This window comes from Schistocerca cancellata, chromosome 2, assembly GCF_023864275.1.
Source record: "Schistocerca cancellata isolate TAMUIC-IGC-003103 chromosome 2, iqSchCanc2.1, whole genome shotgun sequence".
NCBI classification, from domain to species: domain Eukaryota; kingdom Metazoa; phylum Arthropoda; class Insecta; order Orthoptera; family Acrididae; genus Schistocerca; species Schistocerca cancellata.
Genome location: NC_064627.1, coordinates 185804708 through 185812029, shown reverse-complemented (window position 1 = coordinate 185812029; position 7322 = coordinate 185804708). Strand labels below are relative to the sequence as shown.

The following is a 7322-nucleotide window of genomic DNA, read 5'->3' as shown; positions in this document are numbered from 1 at the left end:
GGAAAACAATCGTATGAGAGAACCGTACGAATTTTTTGACGTAGAATCAGAATATTCAATACAAATGAGGGGTTCCCATTTGAAAACACAAAGTTGACCCGTTCCATTCAGAAGGGATGGTTAGGATGTGGCCAGTTGTAGCTAAATAATTCTAAGTTTTCACCTAGACGCATCGGTTTCGAGGTACCGGGTGACCAAAAAGTCAGTATAAATTTGAAAACTGAATAAATTACGGAATAATGTAGATAGACCGGTACAAATTGACACACATGCTTGGAATGACATGGGGTTTTATTAGAACCAAAAAAATACAAACGTCCAAATATGTCCGACAGATGGCGCTTCATCTGATCAGAATAGCAATAATTAGCATAACAAAGTAAGACAAAACAAAGATGATGTTCTTTACAGGAAATGCTCAGAATGTCCAACATCATTCCTCAACAATAGCTGTAGTCGAGGAATAATGTTATGAACAGCACTGTAAAGCATGTCCGGAGTTATGGTGAGGCATTGGCGTCGGATGTTGCCTTTCAGCATTCCTAGAGATGTCGGTCGATCACGATGCACTTGCGACTTCAGGTAACCTCAAAGCCAATAATCGCACGGACTGAGGTCTGGGAACCTGGGAGGTCAAGCACGACGAAAGTGGCGGCTGAGCACACGATCATCACCAAACGACGCGCGCAAGAGATCTTCCACGTGTCTAGCAATACTTTTTTTTTATTCTAATAAACCCCCATGTCATTCGAAGCATGTGTGTCAATTTTTACCTCTCTATCCACATTATTACGTGGTTTATTAAGTTTTCAAATTTATACTGACTTTTTGATCACCCGGTATGTAACTGTCTCAAGTTAAACTAGTCACCCTCTATGTGAAATACTAGTTTGTACATAAATAATTATTTAAATAAAAATATAATCTCGTGAAAATGTTTAAAATCCATTGAGAAATTTCAGACATGCAAGACTAAACAGCAGAAAATGACGATTTAAATAAAAATAAATTTTTAGTATTACAGATATTTAAAACGGACAAAAAAGTATAAAATAATTTCCCCCCTAGCCCCATACAGATTCCTGACACAAAAGAGATAAAACTGAAAATTTATGCTTGTGTGTTTTTAATAACTATTACAATAATTGTTAAGTTTCATATGAAAAACATGGGGTACATGCAATACATCACTGATGTAGGAATAGCTCGCCTCCTAACTGTTATTTATCATATGGGCCCCTTGTTTTTCGGTATAAATCTTGCAGGTATTGCGACAGGTGTTAAAAATTCACAAGCACAAATTTTCAGGTCTATCTATATGGGGTAAGGGATCTGCAAGGGGCTAGGAGAAATTATTTTACACGTTTTAGTCCGATTCAAAACTGTGTTATATTGAAAATTTATTTTTATGTAAATAATTTTCGTTTCCCGTCCCAGGCTGAAGCAGCCGCTCGCGAAAACGGCAGTGTTGCCAGATGTCGTGGCAGTTGACTAGACGGAGTCCGCGCAGGTGTGGTTGGGATGGAAAAAAGGGGGGGGGAAAAGGGGGTGATTACAGGGCCGTCCAGTGCGGCTTCCAATTAGCGCGCGACCTGACAACGCCCACGCGTGGGCAGACCGCCTGTGTGCGTAGATTAGGACGCGCACGCTCGATAACGTCACACGGACTGGCATCGTGCCGTCACCAGATGACAAGAACGCTCTTCTGCGAGACGTGTATATGTAAAATTAAACGAATTAAAAACGCTAAAATGAAATGAAAAGATCAGCGTCAATGAAATAGTCACACAGATAAAAAAATTAGTCACCGCCAGGAGATATCGCACTAACACGGTCTAACACCGCTTCTAGCTGTGGTAATGGCGTCAGTTCGGTGAGGAAGAGTGTCGACAAGTTTGTTCAGATGGTTCCATCCCCAACAGCTACGAACCTATAGGTATGTTGACTGCAACGTCTCACGTGATGTTCTAAATAATCGCAGAAATATTCTGAGGGATTAAAATCGCCGACCGGGGTGGCCGAGCGGTTCTAGGCGCTACAGTCTGGGACCGCGCGATCGCTACGGTCGCAGGCTCGACTCCTGCCTCGGGCATGGATGTGTGTGATCTCCTTAGGTCAGTTAGGTTTAAGCAGTTCTAAGTTCTAGGGGACTGATGACCTCAGAAGCTAAGTCCCATAGTTCTCAGAGCCATTTGAGCCATTTTTTTGATTAAAATCTGAGGATCTAGCAAGTCAGTCGAGGTGTGGGGCCTCCCTGTTCGCCAGATCCAAAAGCTGTGCTTGCAGCCTTGTAAACATATCTGCAATCACCTTGGAAGACTTACTGTCTACAGCACTGTAGAAAATTATGCAAAAGGAGGCAAGATTCAAAGACTGTCATTTTTGATATCAGGAAAGCTGTGAAATTCCTTTTGATTATTAACGAAAACAACCAGCAAAAATAATACTGATAAATATTCCTGAAAGTGGAGATACAGGATAAAACCTTCAAAAACGCTTGTAAGCTTCTTATGTAATTTGTCTACTGAGGGTGTTTCCGTGAGACCGTGCAAAAATGTTCATGTATTAGGTCTACATCTTTGCTTCCGCCGTTTTGCAATAAACGGAAGGACCGGCAAGTGGGGTTCGGATGGTTGGTCACACGTGTAATACAATAAGCTTAGGTATCTGTAAACATAATGCCATAAAAATATTAGTAGATTTGTGATTGCATCATAAGGTTATTCTCGATTAAGTACGTCAACTTACGTACCCATTTCTCCCCATTTGCGGGAAGTTTTAATATTCTTCTTTAACATGAAGAAATCTGCGGCTGTGGCTCTTAAAATGCTGGGTAACATCAATGGTGAGGGAACTATTAGTGGAAGAACGTGCAGAGAATGTTTCCAACGCCTCAAGAACAATGATTTTGATGTCGAAGACCGGCATGACGTTGGAAGACAGAACGTTTTCGTAGCTATTGAAACACACGAAGACAGTCACAGGAGATCATTATCGAAAGCAGCTGATGCGTTCGAGCCCAGCACTGAAACACAAACGGCCACAATACAGCGATATACAAGTAAAGGTAATTTTGGAGCAGGTCAGTGCTCGACTCCATGTCGCAAAACCCGTCAAAATATCCCTCCCGCCGTATTCTCGATACGTTGCTCTCTCTGACTACCACCTTTTTGATCAGTGGCAGACATTCTGGCAGATCAGCACTTCTGATCATATGAACAATTGCAAAATTGAATCGATTCATGGATCCCCACAAAAGACGCCCAGTTCTTCCAGCACGGGATTCGTATGCTATCCGAAAGATGTGAGGATGTACTGGCCATTGATGGGAAATACTAAGAATCATAATGTTTTTGTAAGTTTTTCAGAATAAAGCTCCGACCTTCGGGTAAGAACAGCGGAAGCAAAGTTGTAGACCTACTAAATAAAGAGCACAGTAAGTGTAGACTTGTACAACAAATGTCAGTTGTACACAAGCTGAAAACAGCAATGCTAGACAAAGCGGTAGAGAAGTTTACTTCCATATCCCCTTAAACTGGCTTCTCCGATCCCAGGTTCCTTTCCTCAAACTGTCCAGTGAAGCATCCTCTATGTCATGTTAAATTTTTGCACGCTCTTACGAAAACAACTTGTGTATGAATTACTGACTATTCATTTTTCAAAAACTTTCTCCTCTTGTAATGTGAGCTTCATATATTGTAGTCACCTGGTGAGCAAACCTGACTGTTGATTGGCCCTGTGTTGCGCACGAGAACAGCATCGTGACACAAAACTTTAATCCTAGGAAATGCTGAATTTGGAATAATGAAAAAGAATCTAATCAAATCCCGGAAGAAGATAATTGTGTACCCTGAAAACTGTTTAACTGACACTCAATACTGAAGTACTTTATGAAAGTTATGTAACATGAATTCAAAAAATGGGTCAAATGGCTCTGAGCACTATGGGACTTAACATCTGAGGTCATCAGTCCCCTAGACTTAGAACTACTTAAACCTAGCTAACCTAAGGACATCACACACATCCATGCCCGAGGCAGGATTCGAACCTGCGACCGTAGCGGTCGCGCGGTTCCGGACTGAAGCGCCTAGAACCGCTCGGCCACCACGTCCGGCTGTAACATGAAGTGCAACGTATGGCTTGAGACAGCCACAAAATAAAGTACTGCTCAACATGGTAGAAAACAACTGTTTAAGATAACCTACACTGTTCACTGGCCGGCCGGAGTGGCCGAGCGGTTAAAGGCGCTACAGTCTGGAATCGCACGACCGCTACGGTCGCAGGTTCGAATCCTGCCTCGGGCATGGATGTGTGTGATGTCCTTAGGTTAGTTAGGTTTAAGTAGTTCTAAGTTCTAGGGGACTTATGACCACAGCAGTTGAGTCCCATAGTGCTCAGAGCCATTTGAACCATTTTGAACTGTTCACTGTAAATTAATCTGCTTGCTTACCACAATACCTGGAAATTCTAAGTACTGTTTGCTCACAAGAATGCGAAGTGAGATCTGCCCTGAAGTGAAAGTGACTTAACTCATCCTCAGCATACCGTATTTGTGTCTGGTGTACTGACGATCTCTAAAGCAAATTAAAATCAGCAAGTGCACAGCTAAAGAAAAATAATCTAGTCTAAATTTTTCATTGTTTGGCAGAAACAATCTTTGTCTGCTCAACGGTACTGCCTTGTAAGCATGAGGTCACGGGTTCGAATCCCAGTCTGGCACACATTTACACTCAATGCCGCTGATTCCGCGTAAGGTCCCGATGCGGCTGACATCAATAATCCCTTCCCTTCCCTTTCACCACCGAGCGAGGTGGCGCAGTGGTTAGCGCACTGGACTCGCATTCGGGAGGATGACGGTTCAATCCCGTCTCCGGCCATCCTGATTTAGATTTTCCGTGATTTCCCTAAATCGCTTCAGGCAACTGCCGGGATGGTTCCTTTGAAAGGGCACGGCCGATTTCCTTCCCCATCCTTCCCTCACCCGAGCTTGCGCTCCGTCTCTAATGACCTCGCTGTCGACGGGACGTTAAACACTTATCTCCTCCTCCTCCTCCTCCTCCTCCTCCCTTTCACTCTCCTCCACCTTTAGTTTACACATAATGTATCATAGCTGCGGATTACGCATTCATGTAACTCATTCGCCTCGATGAGCAACGAATCCACAACCTGCAGTGTAGATGTATGATTATGTCTGACCTCCCGTGGGTATGTCCAAGTAGCGAGCTTGCAGGACACTGATAGGGGCTGTGGATATGCGGCGCTAGGTGGAAGTGTGAATCGGTCGTGAAGCATGGCAGACAGTCGGCGTAAACACTGTGTCCGGGTGGTGCTGTGGCTAACGCAGCCGCCTAGTATGCAGGAGAGCCCGGGTTCGAATCCTATTCTGCAAGTCATGATAGAAGAGATCGCTCTGTTAAAAAAGAAGTTACGGATACCAGTGACTTGTGTGCTGGCCCCTATTTCGGAAGTACAAGAGATGGGGGATTTCTCCTACACGTCAGACAAAGGGCCTGACGATGGCGTAGGATAGCAGTGAAACTGGTTGCAAAACTAAAATAAAACTGGAGATTTAGCCGGCTGAAGGGGTTGCGATTTGACAGTTTACAATTATTTATGCGGTCTAGACTGTTTTTATTATACGGGGGTTCGAACTTTAATAGTGGCAACTACACTCCTGGAAATGGAAAAAAGAACACATTGACACCGGTGTGTCAGACCCACCATACTTGCTCCGGACACTGCGAGAGGGCTGTACAAGCAATGATCACACGCACGGCACAGCGAACACACCAGGAACCGCGGTGTTGGCCGTTGAATGGCGCTAGCTGCGCAGCATTTGTGCACCGCCGCCGTCAGTGTCAGCCAGTTTGCCGTGGCATACGGAGCTCCATCGCAGTCTTTAACACTGGTAGCATGCCGCGACAGCGTGGACGCGAACCGTATGTGCAGTTGACGGACTTTGAGCGAGGGCGTATAGTGGGCATGCGGGAGGCCGGGTGGACGTACCGCCGAATTGCTCAACACGTGGGGCGTGAGGTCTCCACAGTACATCGATGTTGTCGCCAGTGGTCGGCGGAAGGTGCACGTGCCCGTCGACTTGGGACCGGACCGCAGCGACGCACGGATGCACGCCAAGACCGTAGGATCCTACGCAGTGCCGTAGGGGACCGCACCGCCACTTCCCAGCAAATTAGGGACACTGTTGCTCCTGGGGTATCGGCGAGGACCATTCGCAACCGTCTCCATGAAGCTGAGCTACGGTCCCGCACACCGTTAGGCCGTCTTCCGCTCACGCCCCAACATCGTGCAACCCGCCTCCAGTGGTGTCGCGACAGGCGTCAATGGAGGGACGAATGGAGACGTGTCGTCTTCAGCGATGAGAGTCGCTTCTGCCTTGGTGCCAATGATGGTCGTATGCGTGTTTGGCGCCGTGCAGGTGAGCGCCACAATCAGGACTGCATACGACCGAGGCACACAGGGCCAACACCCGGCATCATGGTGTGGGGAGCGATCTCCTACACTGGCCGTACACCACTGGTGATCGTCGAGGGGACACTGAATAGTGCACGGTACATCCAAACCGTCATCGAACCCATCGTTCTACCATTCCTAGACCGGCAAGGGAACTTGCTGTTCCAACAGGACAATGCACGTCCGCATGTATCCCGTGCCACCCAACGTGCTCTAGAAGGTGTAAGTCAACTACCCTGGCCAGCAAGATCTCCGGATCTGTCCCCCATTGAGCATGTTTGGGACTGGATGAAGCGTCGTCTCACGCGGTCTGCACGTCCAGCACGAACGCTGGTCCAACTGAGGCGCCAGGTGGAAATGGCATGGCAAGCCGTTCCACAGGACTACATCCAGCATCTCTACGATCGTCTCCATGGGAGAATAGCAGCCTGCATTGCTGCGAAAGGTGGATATATACTGTACTAGTGCCGACATTGTGCATGCTCTGTTGCCTGTGTCTATGTGCCTGTGGTTCTGTCAGTGTGATCATGTGATGTATCTGACCCCAGGAATGTGTCAATAAAGTTTCCCCTTCCTGGGACAATGAATTCACGGTGTTCTTATTTCAATTTCCAGGAGTGTATTTATTTACAGTTCATACAAAATAGATACGTGTTTCAAAGTTTTACTGACCTTCAAAGTAGTCACCAGCATTGTGTATAACCCGTTGCCAGCGATGTGGTTGTCCTAGGATACTCTTAGCAGTGCCAGTTGTGTTGACAGTTCGAGAGGCGCGGTCTGTCACCCGACGAATTTGTAGCAGTTCTGAAGCGAATGCCGTGAAGTGTTTCCTTCAGTTTGGAAATCGAATT

The 7322-nt window shown here is 46.1% G+C and overlaps 1 non-coding gene across 1 annotated transcript; it reads left to right on the top strand.

Annotated features, from left to right (window-relative positions):
- The first annotated feature begins 4804 nt into the window (after positions 1-4804).
- Positions 4805-4877, top strand: Trnaa-cgc (transfer RNA alanine (anticodon CGC)). Its single transcript has one exon. It is a non-coding gene; the product is annotated as a tRNA-Ala (tRNA).
- The last annotated feature ends 2445 nt before the right edge of the window (positions 4878-7322 follow it).